The sequence below is a fragment of the Octopus sinensis genome, linkage group LG11 (genome assembly GCF_006345805.1).
Source record: "Octopus sinensis linkage group LG11, ASM634580v1, whole genome shotgun sequence".
NCBI lineage: Eukaryota > Metazoa > Mollusca > Cephalopoda > Octopoda > Octopodidae > Octopus > Octopus sinensis.
The window spans coordinates 17,882,044-17,900,785 of NC_043007.1; the positions used below are offsets into that span (position 1 = coordinate 17,882,044).

The following is an 18,742-nucleotide window of genomic DNA, read 5'->3' on the forward strand; positions in this document are numbered from 1 at the left end:
TTTCCCCTAATATCATCGGCACCACTTCATTCCCCAGCACTTCACCAGCATCACCACCACCAGCTCCATTGCCACCAACCCCACCGCCACTACCACCAGTACCACTACCACCAGCGACAGCTCCATTAATGTTACCTTCGCCACCACTACTACTACCACCACCACCACCACACCACCACCATCACCACCATCACCACCACCGACGCCGCCTCCACCAACAGCAGCAGCACCACCACCACCACTACCACCAGCGATACCTTCACTAACGATACCACCCCCACCCCCACCACCACCACCTTCACCAGAACCAATACCACTAGTATCAGCACTAGCAGTACCACCACCTCTACCTCCACAAGAACCATCTTTACTAGCGCCATCACCACCATCTCCATCTGCACCACCCATCATCCCCACCCTCAGTGCACCGCCAAACTTCACGACTACACATTTCGCTCCTCACAAGTTACGTTTCTACAAACCCCAGTGATTGACTCAGAGTGTCCCCTTGAAAAGATGGAGCAGTTCTTTAATATCGACTGATATAACCATTGGTGGTCCTATCGACTGACATTGCGACAGATATATGTAACCCATTTTTGACCCTGGATTACAAACTGGTAACACATTGATTATCAAATTCTATTTTAGGAGTGAACCCAACCGATACTTTATAGGTCCTGTTTTTTTACTGCTTCATTTCAAAACATAATTCTACTAAACTTATATATATTAAATCTTTCATGATCTTTATAGACACGAAGAATTTTTAAGCTGTTCAAGACAGTTTTTGAAATTAGAAACCAAAACAGTTGCTGACTCTATGCAAATAAGTTAATAGCAAAGTAAAAAGCGGAAAATGAAAATGAAGAAAACAAAACAAACATCTATATTCTTTGGTAACTGACACTAACAGAGGTGAAAGAAGCAGCAGTTTTGGTTTTCTGCATTGAAAAGCTACACATTGGAATTTGGATATTTTACTAAATAAATAACGTGCTTATAATAAACATTATAAACTCATTACATTCCAGACTACTCTACTAAATTAGCAAACATACCAGATATTTTGGGTGCGAAGATGATCCAACAAACGTAGTTTTGCTACCTGTCGATAGACTCTAACACAATACAAGCGAACAAGGCAGTTTCTATCTGAGCCAACAAAGGAAAATCTTGGCGAGCATTCATCCTTCTTGCAATAATCGTCAGTTCTTTCTAAAAATAACATCCCTATTTTTAAATGGACACGACAGAGATACTGTAATACTGGAACCCTAAAATAAAAAAAAAAAATACTTGTTGTCCCTGAAGAGTTCACACATTTTGTGTATTAAATGCTTACAACAACCAAGAAACAAGAAAATAACTTTGGATTAGTTACTCTCTCGGTTCTTTCATTTCCTCTTTTCTTCAAAAAAATCTTTCTCGATTCTGTCAAAGTTAACACTCATAAACAACAACAACAACAACAACAACAACAACAACAGCAGCAGTAGCAGCAGCAGCAGCACAGCAGCAATAAGTAGGAGTACCAGGATCAGGTGTTTGCCAAGGTCTACTAGAAGGTGAGGTTATATTTCCAGATACAATTTTATTTTCTTCGTTTTTGTTGTTGTTTATTTTTAAAGTGACCTTTTCTTTTATCCTTCTGGAGTCAACAAGAGCAAAGCAAAAAAAAACAAAACAAAACAAAAAACAAGCAACCAGACAGACAGTTTAGAGCGTGCCGGATATGACAGAGGTGTGTGCTGACTGGTAATACGCAGTGTTGCAGGAGACCCGTCAATCAGGGTAAACTCGACGAAACACTCGTTAAAATAGTTCGTGAACACACGCTCCAAGCCTGTTTCATAGCACACGAACCCACCCTGCCTATTGACTATTCTGTCAATCTCTTTTATCCATTGTATCTATTTCATACCTATTTCTTTATTGCCCACAAGGGGCTAAACATAGAGAGGACAAACAAGGACAGACATAGGTATTAAGTCGATTACATCGACCCCAGTGCGGAACTGGTACTTAATTTATCGACCTCGAAAGGATGAAAGGCAAAGTCAACCTCGGCGGAATTTGAACTCACAACGTAACGGTAGACGAAATACTGCTAAGCATTTCGCCCGGCGTGCTAACGTTTCTGCCAGCTCGACCGTCTCATCTCTACATCGTCTCTTCTATTTACTGTATCATAATGTCCATAACTGAACATGATTGAGAGGAAAGCACCCGAATTATGTATATTGAATATTCTCCATTCATACATCTTCCATCCATATCTTATTACCTAAACCTCTCGTTATCTTTCCTAATAATGACGCTTGAGTTAAGACAGTTGATAGCCAGTTGCCTTTATCCGTCTCCTTGATTCTTCTGTCACCATGTTATGTCACGGGCTAATACGAAGGCTTGGGTAACCAGACAATTACGCTCTGGCTTCTCATCAACACCTTATCTCTCCCCAGTGCACCACTTTAATCCACCCACATATAATTTCGGGTGGCACTGCATCTCCTACTCAACCCATCTCCACTACCCTTATCACTCTTTGACACACTCTCTCTCTCTCTCTCTCTGTCCATCTCTTTTTTATTCTCTTTTACTTGTTTCAGTCATTTGACTGCGGCCATGCTGGAGCACCGCCTTTAGTCGAGCAAATCGACCCCAGGACTTATTCTTTGTAAGCCTAGTATTTATTCTATCGGTTCTTTTGCCGAACCGCTAAGTTGCGAGGATGTTGGGGGGACAAACACATTCACACAAACATACACACACACACACACACACACACACACACACGCACACATTCATATATACGACGGGCTTCTTTAAGTTTCCGTGGACCAAATCCACTCACAAGGCTTTGGTCGGCCCGTGGCTATAGTTGAAGACACTTGCCCAAGATGCCACGCAGTGGGACTGAACCCGGAACCATGTGGCTAATAAGCAAGCTACTTACCACACAGCTACTCCTGCGCCTACATCTATCTATCTATCTATCTATCTATCTATCTATCTATCTATCACACTAACCCTTGGCACTACCGTTTCCCTTCCCACACTATTTAAGCTCTTCCCTAACACTGTCTCTGTTAATCTCCCCTCTTCCCATCCCCCTTTCTCAACAATAAACCTAGTTAATTCCAAGAATCAACTCGAACATTGATGAACCGTCCAACTCATGTAACCATGGAAAACGGACCGATCCACATCATCACTGGTCATTCCTGGTCATCGCTGGTTCCATCTCTCCCCACCCTATTGCCCTTACCATTTTCTTTCACACTGATCCATGACATTTATCTTCCCATTTTCTCACCTCTGCCTCTCCCATTATTCTTCCTTAATACTCTTCTCTCTGTTACTCTCTTCATTACCACCCTCTTACAACAATAAATATGTTTTTTTTTTCATCATGCATTTACTAATACACTTTCACATTATGAGTTACAAGGTAACCCCTCGAGTGCAGATTCACTGAAGGAGTTTCTTTGTAGGATTTTGGTAAAAAAGAAACAAAAAAAGACTCGAACAGTGACCACAAAGTGCGTGAGGGTTTTTTTTTTTTAGTCTTACCGATAGTAAGACAATCTCTATAGTTTTGGTGCACGAAAAAAATGTGCCCAGTACTCTGTGGTGCCTGGAAGGGTATCAGTCCGTAGAAACCGTGCCTAAAATTGAGACATTACAGCAAGACGTGCTCCCCTTTCCGACCTGTCGGATCCTATCGAACCATACAACCAGATGATAGCATGGAAAATAGTGTAAAATGATTGGCAGTGGTGGTGGTGATGACAACGACGACGACAGTAGCGGCGGCGGCGACGACGACGACAGTAGCGGCGGCGGCGGCGACGACGACGGCGGCGGCGACGACGACGGCGATGACGACGATGAGACAATAATTGGGCAGCAAATTTACACATACATACACACTTACATAAACGTGTGTATTCATATGTATGCATTACAAAGCAACCTCGGTTCTCGAACGTTTCACTTCGAACAAAAAATTCGAGATGAAAATGCCTCGGTTCTAAAAAAAAATTTCGGTTTCCGAGCAACATTGCCGAACCGAGCCGAACCAAGTTAACCCGAACGGAATCATTTCTGAGTCGACCGCCGTGTTGTGTTGTACTTTTCTTTTCCAGTTCCCTTCATTAGCTCTTCGTCATGGCTCCAAAGAATCATAGCAGTGATACTGGTAAAGGGAAAAGAAAATTTGAGAGAAAAACAAGTGAAGTGAAGAAAGAAATCATCACAAAACACGAAAATGGCGTTCGTGTGTCAGATCTCGCTGTGCAGTGCGGTATGCCTAAGTCGACAATATCTACTATTCTAAAAAATAAGGAAGTGATAAAAGCAGCTGATATTGCAAAAGGAATGACTGTTATTAATAAACAAAGACCAAAGATACTCGAAGAAGTGGAAAAGTTATTGCTTACTTCTATAAGTGAGAAAAAGTTAGCAGGTGACAGTATCGGTGCAGCATTTATTTGTGAGAAAGCATTAGAAATTTATAATGATCTAGTAAAGAAAACCCCTCGTACAAGTACCGAAAGTGATACTTTTGAATCCAAAGCTAGTAGAGCCTGGTTCGAGAAATGTAAGATAAGTGAAATACATAAGTGTAATTAGGCATGGAGAGGCGGTGAGTTCAAACAAGGAAGTGGCTGAGAAATATGTGACTGAGTTTAGTGACTTGATAAGGGAAGGACGTTATCTCCCCCAACAAGTGTGTAACGTGGATGAAACAGGATTATTTTTGAAACGAATGCCAAATAGGACCTATATTACTAAGGAGGAAAAAGCATTGCCAATGAAAGATAGACTTACTCTTTGCTATGCGGCAACGCAAGTGGCGATTTCAAGGTCAAGCCATTGCTTGTTTACCATTGCGATAACCCGAGGGTTTTCAAAAGAAACAATGTTATGAAGAGTAAATAGCCTGTTATGTGACGGGCTAATACGAAGGCTTGGGTAACCAGACAATTTTTTATTGAGTGGATTCATTAAGTTTTTGCCCCGAGTGTTCAAAAAATATCTGCAAGAAAAAAAATACCACTAAAATGCTTCGCAAATATCTCCGAGTAAAACCACTAATAGAAGAGAATATGACTAAGAACTGCGTGTACTCTATCACATGCAGCTGTGGTAGGTTATACAAAGGCGAAACATGCCGCCCCCTCAAAATAAGGGTAGAGGAACATCGCAAAGCTGTAACACGGGGAGATATTGATAAATCGGGTATAGCTGATCATTTGGAAACTTGGAGACCACCTTCCCCTGTGGGATGAAGTTAAAATAATAGACAGAGAACACCACTGGAAAATACGAAAACTAAAAGAAGCAGCACATATGCTAGGACACAACAACCTCCTGAGCAGACCGAGTGCAGATATGAGCAGCATATGGGAACCGTATTAAGGAAGGATAGGAGAATATTAGATTTATAAGACCAAAAATTCACTCCATAATTGCTCACAGGTATATGGCGTAGTACTAACCCCAAGATTCTGAGTTCGATTCCAGGCAGTGACCAGAATAATAATAATAATAATAATAATAATAATAATAATAATAATAATAATAATAATAATAATAATAATAATAATAATAATAATAGGAAGAAGAAGAAGAAGAATAACAATAACAACAACAACAAAAAATACCTTAGGAATGAGAACCCAGGTTCGAAATTTCCCCAAGACACCTAATGAAGGCTGGAGGGTATATCAGCCGAAACGTGTTAACAACACACAAGATAAGGACAAATATCCGTCAATTATAAATAATGTAAATAATCTAAACGTTTTTAATACTAAAATATATATTCATCTGGTGCTTGGAAACGAATTAATCTTTTTTTACATTAATTGTAATTGGAAAAAATGATTCGGTTCTCGAACAATTAGATTTTAGAACAGACTTTCAGATGGTCGAGAACTGAGGTTGCTATCTATCTATCTATCTATCTCTTTCTCCCCTACTCTCTTTCATATAATGTGTGTGTGTGTGTGAGAGAGAGAGAGACAGACAGACAGACAGACAGACAGACAGACAGACAGATGTTAGACCAAAAAGGATCTGCTCCGCCTAAACCAGTATTACCTGTCCTATCGCCGAGCCGCCAATAGCTTATTTCGCTACGTCACTTCAGGATCTTACCTTTTGTGTATAGAGGTTACCTTGACCGTATTGGCTGATGAACTCAATAAAAATTATGCAGCCATTCATCAAACCAATAAATGGAGGGAGATGCTCCATTAAAGATTTTGAGTTTGGTTTGTCATTACTGGTTCTCTTGACAAATTCAGCATCTAGTTGTCTCACTCATATATACTGGCACTACTTTTCCTTTGCACCATGTGATTAGGTCATTTGCTGTCCATAAGAACAGGAGTTTCTATGGGCAACTGATCTTAAATACATCTATTGTGGATGGGAAATTATATCAAGCAAAGAGAGAATGAGTACTGAACATTGATGAACACCAACCTGTATGCTAAATTCCTCGCAGGATTCTTTGTTAGCCTTCACCTTCCTGATGACAACCCCTGCTTAGCTTGTACAGCTGTCACAAGCCATTGATCTATCCTCTAAACCTATTAGCAAATATCAGACTACAGATTACAGAACCTTGTCTACGGCCTTCTCTAAGCCGACAAAAACTAGGTAGGAGAGATTACTCTTAGCTTATGACAACTGCAGTTGTCGCAAAAGTAAGAAACTGTTGGTAGTATCCGTCCATGCATAAACCCGAATTAATTCTTTTCCTAATGAGCTGTACTTTAACTCTTTCAATAGCTTTCGTAACCTGGTCCAAAAATCTAATGCCTAAAAGTTGCTTTTCCCTTGAGCGTCACCTTTGCCATAGTTACAGATGTTGAAGATACTGCTATACCAGTCATTGGGTGCGGCACCGTCCTCTGTACCACCTCACAGACTATGCAACTAAACCTTATAGTCTCGCTTTAAACACAGCTCTCAAGTTGAATGTCTGGTACGTCTATTGGGTTTTTCAGTGGGAAGGCTCTTTTGCTCCCATACATCGTCCTCATTCAGCAATATTTCGTAATTAGAACTCCCAAGCCTCTACTTTTGTTTTTCAGTGTCAACGAGGGCAAGAAAGCTTTTGTCATTTCGCCCACATTTCATGCAACGATCGCACAATTCTCTCACCTTGCAATACAAAATGTCTCACATCTTTGATCATCACGTTGCAGAACATATGAACTAATGCACACCTCAAATTTTTACCTTTTCGTTTGCTAAATATATCTCATATATAACTTCTTTTCAGGCTGCTTGGTTCAACTGAACCCAAGTATACATACGTACGTACATACATACATACATACATACATACATACATACATACATACATACATACATACATACACACACACATACATACATACATACGTGCATACACACATACATACATACATGCATACACACATACATACATACATACATACATACATACATACATACATACATACATACATACATACATACATACGTACATACATACATACATACGTACATACATACATACGTACATACATACGTACATACGTACATACATACATACATACATACATACATACAAACTTACATACATATATACATACATACGTACATACGTACATACGTACATACATACATACATACATACATACATACATACATACATACATACATACAAACTTACATACATACATACATACATACATACATACACACACATATATATATATGTATATGTATATGTATACTAATAAACGTACTTATATATACATGTGTCTGTGTGTTTGCCTGTGTGCGTGCGTGTGTGCCACATTGTGAAGATAGTATACTTAATTTGTATATTAGCTCTATTCAGGTGAACCATGTCTGAAATAGTAATAATAATAATAATAATAATAATAATAATAATAATAATAATAATAAGAGAGAGAGAGAGACAGACAGACAAACAGAGAGGGAGAGAAAAAGAGAGATAGAAAGGAAGAGAAAGGGAGAGGGGGGTGTCATCAGTGTCGTTATTGTCATTATAATTCTTTCTAATTATTTCTAATTTTAGTACAAGGCCAGTAATTGTTTTGTCGGTAGGTGGAAGTCGTTTACATCGAGCCCAACCCCCACTACTCACCTGCTACTTATTTTTATTCTCATAAAAAATAATCAGATTATGCTTGTTTCTCTAGGCATCGATTGGATGGGCCTTCTTCAGAAGTGCTTTGTCGTCTTCTGCTGAAATGCTGCATCCTCATATCAGGCCCAGATAATAATAATAATAATAATAATAATAATAATAATAATAATAATAATAATAATAATAATATTAATAATAATAATAATAATAATAATAATAATAATAATAATAATATGTATCAATACCGGCAGATGACAACGTGTCTCTAAAAGAAATGGAGAAACTTTCAAAATACAAAGACCTGGAAATAGAGGTAACCAGAATGTGGAATCTAAAAACAGAAACAATTCCTATCATAGTAGGTGCATTAGGCATGATAAAAAAATATTCAGACAAATACATAACAAAACACCAGGACTTACAAACACATATAACATACAGAAAATTGCACTACTAGGCACTGCACACATCCTACGCAGAACACTTTCCATACAATAACCATCAGAGCATCACAACAAATCACAGCACATACCTAAGGCACACAGAGCTGCGCTCGGTAGTGAAGTGAAAGCACGCTATAAAAATAAAACTACTGAATAATAATAATAAATGCCCTGATACAGTACCAGGCAGTGGCTCTCATGGCTTCTGATCTTAACTTATTGGAAGTGTTATCATGTACATTGTTTTGTCTTGGTATAAAAGATGGGCTACAACAAATATTCTGCTCAATACCACAGATTTGCTTGTCAGTTGTTTGACCATAACCCGTTGAGAATGTCCCTTAGTGGTTGACGATATGTGCATCTCATCATGAGCAGAAGTAGTGGGGGAGCATCATAGCCATATGTTGAAAGGAATTCTTAGAGGTTTGGATAATTCACCTCTGGAAACATGGGTGTTTCATTCAACATCCTTAAACAACCCTTATTCAGGGACCTTTTGAGCGGGATGGGTTACTCGACCAGAAGAAAGTTCTAACTGGGCCCCACCTGCAAGGTCATGTGCTGCTTATCTTGATATGAGATCGCCATGTCGCACACATATGGCTGTGATGCATGTGCCTGGTGTACCTTTATCAGACGGGTAGTCATGATGGGTATACTGGGCTTCGTATATTTTACCCCAGTGTCACTTTCATGGCATGCACTGCTCTCTTACTCAATAATAATAATAATAATAATAATAATAATAATAATAATAATAATAATAATAATAATAATAATCCTTTTTACTATAGGCACAAGGCCTGAAAGTCGATTACAACGATCCCAGTGGTACTTAATTTATCGACCCCGAAAGGATGAAAAGCCAAGTCAAATATGGCGGAATTCGAACTCAGAACGTAAAGGGAGACGAAGTGTTGCTAAGCATTTCGCCCGCTACGCTAACAATTCTGTCGCTCGCCACCTTAATAATAGTAATACTAACCCTTTCTCCTGGAAGCACAAGCCCTCAGATTTCCGGGAAGAGGACTAGTCGACTAGCATTTCGCCCGGCGTGCTAACGATTCTGCTAGCTCACCGCCTTTCCTAAATTTTGCAACAAGGACAGCATGTTTTGGGGTAGGAGATGAGTTGATTACATCGACCCCAGTGTTCAAATGGTACCTATTTTAGCGGCCCCCAAAAGGATAAAAGGCAAAGTCAACCTCGGCAGAATTTGAACTCAGAACGTAACGACAGGCGAAACACCGCTAAAAAATTTCGTCCAGCGCGCTACCTTCTTCTTCTTAACAACAACAACAACAACAACAACAACGTTTCTGTAAAAGAAATGGAGAAACTTTCAAAATACAAAAACCTGGAAATAGAGGTAACTCGAATATGGAATCTAAAAACAGAAACAATTCCTGTCATAGTAGTCGCATTAGGTATGATAAAAAATATTCAGACAAATACATAACAAAAACACCAGGACTTACAAATATTTATAACATACAGAAAATTGCACTACTGGGCACTGCACACATCCTACGCAAAACGCTTTCAATACAGTAACCATAAGAGCATCACAGCAAACCACAGCACATACCTAAGGCACACAGAGCTGTGCTCGGTAGTGAAGTGAAAGCACGCTATAAAAATAATAATAATAATAATAATGATGATGATGATGATGATGACGATGATGATGATGTAATGGAGTGCTACTTTCTGGGTAATCCGAGAAATGATAATGAAGTACCCGCTAGGAGATATAGGAAAAGAATGCACAGGGCATGGAGCGACAGAAGCCTATTTGAATTGAGTGAACAAAATCAATGTGACCAAGCTAGGGCCATTAGAAAGAATGAATGGTTATCTCCAGTTGAACTAGAAAGCATTAAGAGACGGGTGCTTAGGGATAGTAAGACCAGCGGTGAACGGAAGGATGAAGGAGAAAATGCAGATACTGGTACTATGGCAGTAGAGTTAAAGGAAGAAAACAAGAATGAGACTGAGATAATTGATCAGGAAAGCGATGAGAGAACGGAGGAACAGATGTCCATTTCAAATGAAATCATTGATATTTGGATCTCTGGTGAACAGAACTTTCATACGGAGTTTTAAAAAGTAGACAGTAAGAAACTCAATGAATGGGTCAGGAAGATAAAGGATATCACTTGTGATATCAGGGCTGACAACATCTCAGACACCAACAATCTGATAAATGGAATCTCGATCTTTATAGCCCGGAAGTTAGGTTTGAAAGCCAAAGGTAGATGTCAACATAACCTGAAGAAACCGTAGGAGGCGTAGGAGTGGCTGTGTGGTAAGTAGCTAGGTGTAGGAGTGGCTGTGTGGTAAGTAGCTTACTTACGAACCACATGGTTCCGGGTTCAGTCCCACTGCGTGGTTGAGCAAGTGTCTTCTTCTATAGCCTCGGGCCGACCAAAGCCTTGTGAGTGGATTTGGTAGACGGAAACTGAAAGAAGCCCGTCGTATGTATGTATATATATATATATATATATATAATGTGTGTGTGTGTGTGTGTGTGTGTGTGTGTGTGTGTGTGTGTGTGTGTGTGTGTGTGTGTGTGTGTGCGTGTTTGTGTGTTTGTGCTTGTCCCCCCAACATCGCTTGACAACCGATGCTGATGTGTTTGCGTTCCCGTAACTTAGCGGTTCGGCAAAAGAGAATGATAGAATAAGTACTAGGCTTACAAAGAATAAGTCCTGGGGTCGATTTACTCGACTAAAGGCGGTGCTCCAGCATGGCCACAGTCAAAATGACTGAAACAAGTAAAAGAGCAAAAGAGTAAACCATGGAAATATAACGCAGTCTATTAACGAGACCAGAAATATTCTGGAACGGAAAAAAAAGAAATGAAGTTCAGTGAGAGAAATATGTTGAGCGAGAGAAGAAGTATAGGGTGAAGAGAAAGAGAATCAATGCTGTGATTGAAGAGTTAAAATAGAGTTTGAAAGCTAAAGCACATAAACTAAAGAGATATGAACAGAGAATTGAGCAGTACAGATTAAACAGACTTTTCGAACAAAAGCAGAAATGAGTCTATCAGGAACTGGATAGGAAAGAAAAAGGTGAAAAAGCCGTGCCAGATGTTGAAGAAAGCAAAAGATTCAGCAACACAAAACAGAAGCAGAGTGGTTAAAGACACTCAAAGAGGAGAGCGGAGAGTATTAGCAGGAGGATTTGAGAATAACCGAGAAAATGATTATAGATTAGGCAGGAAAATTCCTAACTAGAAAGCGCCTGGCCCAGATGGGGTTCAGGATTTTGGCTTAGGAACTTTACAGCTCTGCACAGGAGAACTGCGAGACAGATGGACGAAATACTGATTAGTGACATCCAAGTACTGGTCTGGATGACAAAAGGAAGAACGGTACAATGCTAGAAGGATCCAAGTAAAGGGAATGTGGTTGGAAGTTTCCGACCAGTATCTTGTTTGCCACTGATGTGGAAACAGGTGACGGGAATCACATCAAACAGCATCTATAAGTACCTAGATGAGAACGACCTACTACCAGTGGAACAAAAAGGGTGTAGACGTAAGAGCAGAGGAACGAAGGATCAATTACTAATCGATGAGACTACCCTGGCTGACTGCAAGAAGAGACACAAAAATTTGGCGATGGCATGGGTGGACTACAGGAAAGCATATGACATGGTTCCACATTCGGGGATTATTGAATGCCCTAAACTGTTTAAGGCCTCCCACAATATCCTGAAGTTAATACAAAACTGAATGACAACGTAGCGAACTGAACTCACAGTATGGGGAGATAAGCTGGGAGAGGTAAATATCAAAAGAGGGATCTTTCAAGGGGACAGTTTGTCGCCTCTCCTATTTGTTGTCTGCATATTGCCACTAACAAGCATTTTAAGAAAGATGCGTGTAGGTTACATGCTAGGCAAGGTGAGAGTAAACATCCTGTGGTTTATTGATGACCTTAAGCTATTCGCTAAAACTGAGAAAGAAACTGAAAGTTTGACGGCAACAGTGCATATGATTAGCAAAGATAATGGCATGGAATTTGGGCAAAGATATTGGCATGGAAGTTGGGGCCGAATCATACCCCGAGCAGTTTAACTGGTCCGTCAGGCCAGTGTCTGACAGCACTAACTCATGGCATCGACCTACCTCTCCAGGTGCCAACTGTAAGCCCAAAGACGTGTTGGCTTTGATTTTGGGCCCTTGCAACCGACTCATATTCCTTTAGAATGGTGCCGACCATCTGTGGAGGCACATGGCCTTGCGGACTCACGGTCGAGGGATCGCGGGTTCGAATCTCAGACCGGGCGATGTGTGTGTTTATGAGCGAAACACTTAAGCTCCACGCGGCTCCGGCAGAAGGTGATGGTGAGCTTCTGCTGACTCTTTCGCCACAACTTTCTCTCACTCTTTCCTCCTGCATCTTGCAGCTCACCTGCGACGGACCGGCGTCCCGTCCAGGTGGGGAACCTATACGCCAAGGAAACCGGGAAACCGGCCCTTATGAGCCAGGCATGGCTCGAGAAGGAACAAACAAGCCGACCATCTCTACCTCGGAGGCGTCCGACACCATGATAGTGACGTCGTCCGTGTACGCTGACACTACACACCCTTGTCCCAGTTCAAAAGGGCTGTCCCTTAACTATTTCAACTTCTACAGCAGTGGATCAAGATCCAGCACATGCAGAAGAGGCGACGGCAGGCAGTCCTGGCGGACCGTGTGTGCAATGCAAAGCGATTCGATAGGTGGCTGCTTACTTTGACCATCGAGCAGGTGCCGCTGTTCAATGCAGCGATCCAGACTCTGAAAACGGGCCCGAAACCGGCTGCTTTCAGGACGGCTTCCATGTGGCGATGGTCGACTCTATAGAGTGCTTTCGACTGGTCCAAATTTATTGTGCACATTTGCGCTTCCCTGACCAGACTATCGACGACAAGCACCAACCTTTTCGCTAACACCTTGGCTAAAATCTTAAACTCTGTGTTTAGAGAATTTTGGGCCGAAAATTCCCTACCACGCCTCTACTATCGGTGTTCTTCCTCAGCAGCGTCATCACATCCCGGATAACAGCACTAGGAATTTTCCAGTTTTGCTGCCAGTTACGGTAGACATCTGCCTAGATGCCGCCAAATAAATCTGGTATGAACATAGAATTCATTGAGTAGACCATCCGAACCGGACGATTTGCGACTTATGCAATCGTTCATCTCCTCCTGTATTTTAGCCGCCGTTATCAGCTTTTCGCAGAACCTCCTGTCCGCTGCCAAGAGCCGCTGCAGGCTGTCCAGGAACAAACTAAAGTTTGCTACCGTCGTCGACCCATTGCCTTCCCTAAACAGCCGCGCGAAGTGCTGCTGAAAAGCCACATACATCTGCTCAGAACCCAGTAGCACACGCCCGTCCCATTCCGTCAGAGACCCCGATCGTGGTTTTGTAGCTACGTGGCGTCTCCACTGTTCGGGTCAATCGGACAGCTTTAGTTCCTTCATGTTTTAGCGTACGGGCCTTAACTCTGACAATGCAACCTTCGTGTTTCGCCTCCAAGAAATGGTCGGTCGCGATGCCTTTACTACTCGTAATTTACTTACTAGTTCTCTCTCTAAACTATTTCTTTCTCTCATTGAAGTAATAGATTCAAGAACAGTACCCTTAACCAGATATGGAGGTGGAATTATAGACTGGACCAGAAACGAAATAAAGAAATTTTACAGAAAATCTAGGAAGTTGTTGGCCATGTATGGAGCCTACCATCCGAAAGCTGATGTCAATCGGCTGTACTTGAAGAGGGACCAGGGTGGAAGAGACTTAATAGCAGTAGAAGAATGTGCACACATGGAAAAAAAGTCTAGCACAGAAAAACTACTAAAGGTAGTTAAGAAAGAGCAGGTGATGAAGCACGTAATGGGAGAAAAGGACAAGAATGAAATACAAAGAGAGCCCGTCAGACAGAACGAAGAGAAACTTCTGTGTGGCCAATTTTGGAGGGCTACTGAAGACGTATTTGGAACATAATCCTGAGTTTTGTTTAAAAAAAGGGTCAATTAAAAAAAAGAAACAGGGAACCTGATTGGAGCAACCCAAGATTAAGCGATAAAAAGAAACAATTTGAGAAAAAATATAATGGAGAGAATGTATAAGAAAAATGTAAAACCTGTGGTACTTGGAACGAGACAGTGGCACACATCACCTAAAATTTGAAAATAGGAAGAATTTGGTGCATGCGAAGAGTAAAGGTCGTGCCTATAGTAATTGGTGCTGGGATCAGTAAGCCAAGATATAGACAAATGGCTGAAGGAGATTGAAATAGAATGCCCGGTAGAGCTCCAACAGAAAGTTTGACTCTTAAGGACTGCAAGGATTATCAGGAGGGTCCTAAGCAGTTGAAAGACTGCTGGAAACTTGTGGATACCTAAGATTACAAGTAGTAACCTGCTATCCACATAATCCCTAGCAGGAATAACACCGAACCAAAATAATAGTTTGAAAATTTTGGCACAAGGCCAGCAATTTTGGAGGAGGGGTTAAGTTAATTACATTGACCTCAGTATTCAACTGGTACTTATTTTATCGACTCCGAAAGGAATGGAATGTAAAGTCGACCTTGGCTGAATCTGAATTCAGAACGTTAAGACGGATGAAATGCCGCTACGCATTTTGTCCGGCGTGCTGATACTTCTGCCAGCTCGCCGCCTTAATAATAACAATAATAATAATTCTTTCTACTGGAAGCACAAGGCCTCAAATTTGGGGAAAGTGATTAAGTCGATTACATCGACTCCCAGTTGTCGACTGGTGCATATTTTATCGACCCCGAAAGGATGAAAGACAAAGTCGACCCCGGTGAAATTTGAACTTAGAACGTAAAGGACGGATGAAATGCTGCTACGCATTTTGCCCAGCGCACTAACGATACTGCCAGCTCGCCGCCTAGTAGTAGTAGTAGTAGTAGTAGTAGCAGAAGGCATCAAAGGGGATATAAAGGAAATTGGAATAGAGTGCCAGTAGAACTGTTACAAAAGATTTGCCTGCTTTCCAGAATAATCAGGAAAGTATTAGATAGCTGAAAAGAATGGATAGCATGGTGCCGTGGAGAAATAATAATAATAATAATAATAATAATAATAATAATAATAATTCAATACCACAGATTTGCTTGTCAGTTGTTTGACCTTAACCAGTTGAGCATGTCCCTTAGTGGCTGACAATATGTGCATCTCTGATCACGAGCAGAAGTAGTGGGGGAGCATCATAGCCATGTGTTGAGAGGGATTCTTTGGGGTTTGAATAGTTCACCTCTGGAAACATGGGTGGTTCTTTCAACATCCTTAAACAACCCTTATTCAGGGACCGTTTGAGCGGGATGGGCTACTCAACCTGAAGAAAATTCTAACTGGGCCTCTTCTGCAAGGTCATGCACAGTTTATCTTGATATAAGATCACCATGTCGCGCACATATGGTTGTGATGCATGTGCCTGGTATACCTTTATCAGACGGGTAGTCATGATGGGTATATTGGGCTTCGTATATTTTACCCCAGTGTCACTTTGATGGCATGCACTGCTCGCTCACTCAATAATAATAATAAATACAAATAGCCACAAAACACGAAAACAAAAACTGTTTTCAGTCTTTTAGGAAACTGACAAATGCAAAAAAGAAATCATGGTACCTAACAGCTATGAATGAAAAGAAGAAACAACAAAAGCTGTAAAGCAACTGAAACCCAAACTAAAACTGGAACAGCAACGGATCATGATAAAACGATGGCAAGAAAATCCCCTTCATGGCAAATAATGGGTTAAAGTAAACAGAAAAGAAATAGACAAAGCAAAATCCCGACAATGGCTGAGAAGCTCAGGACTCAAAGCAGAAACAGAGGGATTTTTAATTGCAGCACAAGACCAAAACCTTTTCAGCAGAAATCACCACAAACATGTAACGAAAAGAAATACAAGTAACTGCAGAATATGTGGAGATGGAGAAGAAACAATAAATCATATTGTCTCTGGTTGCCCAGTCCTGGCTAAGAAGGAATATATTCACAGATACGGCAGCTATGTCAACACTACGGAATAACAACAGAAAAAACATGGTGTAGGCACACGCCAGAAAAGGGTCACAGAAAATGAGAAAGCAACCATACTCTGAGATATGCCAATACACAGAGATAGAGAAATTAAGGGCAATAGACCGGATATAGTTGTCAGAGTCCCCCCCCCCCAAAAAAAAAGCTTTCGAATCGATGTATCAATACCAATAGATGACAGTGTTTCTCTAAAAGAAACGGAGAAACTTTTAAAATACAAAGACCTGGAAATAGAGGTAACTCGAATCTGGAGTCTAAAAACAGAAACAACTCCTATCATAGTAGGTGCATTAGGTATGATAAAAAAATGTTACATATAAAATAAGCATTATACATACATTACAAAAACACCAGGATTTACAAGTGTGTATAATAAACAGAAAATAGCACTATTAGGTACCGCACACAACCTACGTTGAAACACTTTCAATACAGTGAAAATAAGAGCACCACAACAAACCACAGCACATACCCAAGGTACACTCAGCTGCGCTCGGTGGTGCAGTGAAAACACATGATAAAAATAAAACTACTGAACAACAACAACAGCAACAACAATAATAATAATAATAATAACAATAATAGTGAATTGAGAAACTTAGAAAAAGCCAGAAAACTACTAACAGCGTACCGAAATTACCACCCCAAAGCAGACGCAGAAGGAGGCCGTGGCCTGATACAGATAGAAAACTACTATAAAATAACAACAGTTGGACTAGCAAAGTACTTGGAAACAAAGAGGGGAAAACTGGATGGATAGAAGCACTCCGTCGGTTACGACAACGAGGGTTCCGGTTGATCCGAATCAACGGAACAGCCTGCTCGTGAAATTAACGTGTAAGTGGCTGAGCACTCCACAGACACGTGCACCCTTAACGTAGTTCTCGGGGATATTCAGCGTGACACAGAGAGTGACAAGGCCGGCCCTTTGAAATACAGGTACAACAGAAACAGGAAGTAAGAGTGAGAGAAAGTTGTGGTGAAAGAGTACAGCAGGGATCACCACCATCCCCTGCCGGAGTGTCGTGGAGCTTTAGGTGTTTTCGCTCAATAAACACTCACAACGCCCGGTCTGAGAATCGAAACCGCGATCCTATGACCGCGAGTCCGCTGCCCTAACCACTGGGCCATTGCGCCTCCACAGGGGAAAACTACTGCACGTAGTAAAGCAACACGAGAAAAAGGAAACGTTTTTGACAGAGCAAAAAAGTGGTACGAACATAAGCCTGAAGGCATAATCGAAAATGATAACGTAAAGATCCTATGGGATTTTATGATTCAGTGCGACCATGATATAGAGAATAGGAAGCCGGACATAAAGCGGCGAGCTGGCAAAAAGGCGGCGAGCTGGCAGAACCGTTAGCACGCCGGGCGAAATGCTTTGCGGTATTTCGTCAGCCGCTGCGTTCTGAGTTCAAATTCCGCCGAGGTCGACTTTACCTTTCATCCTTTCGGAGTCGATAAATTAAGTACCAGTTTCGCACTGGGGTCGATGTAATCGACTTAATCCGTTTGTCTGTCCTTGTTTGTCCCCTCTGTGTTTAGCCCCTTGTGGGTAGTAAAGAAATACATGATATAGAGAATAGGAAATCGGACATAGTATTAATTGAGAAAGAAAGCAAACGATGCTGGATCATAGATATGGCATGTCCAGCTGACAACAAGGTATGTGATAAGGAAGAAAGAAAAGTCAATAGATATGAGAGGTTAGCTTGGGAAGTTAAGCAGTTGTGTTCGATGGAAAAGGTGGTAGTAGTACCAATAATTGTCAGAGTGCTGGAAACAGTGAGTAGAAATCATGAGAAGTACATGGAACAAATAGGGACTGCAGTAAGGGTTGAGCACTTGCAGAAAACAGCACTGCTTGGAACCGCTCGAATACTCTGGATGGTGCTCGAAAAATAAGGAGTGTTACCTTAGTTCACTGGTAGTGAACAGCTGGCACCATAGTACATCTCCAGCGATAGAAGTCGTGCAAAGACAATAAATAATAATAATAATAATAATAATAATAATAATAATAATAATAATAATAATAAATAATAATATAATAATAAT

General features: G+C 40.9%; 1 protein-coding gene across 2 annotated transcripts in view; it reads left to right on the plus strand.

The window, feature by feature from the left end:
* Nucleotides 1-308: 308 nt before the first annotated feature.
* Nucleotides 309-18,742, plus strand: part of LOC118765331 — a 37,929-nt gene continuing 19,495 nt past the window's right edge. For both annotated transcript variants that reach the window (XM_036507133.1, XM_036507134.1), the window contains exon 1: nucleotides 309-1,568. The gene's annotated coding sequence lies outside the window, so the exon portion shown is untranslated. The remainder of the gene's footprint in view (nucleotides 1,569-18,742) is intronic.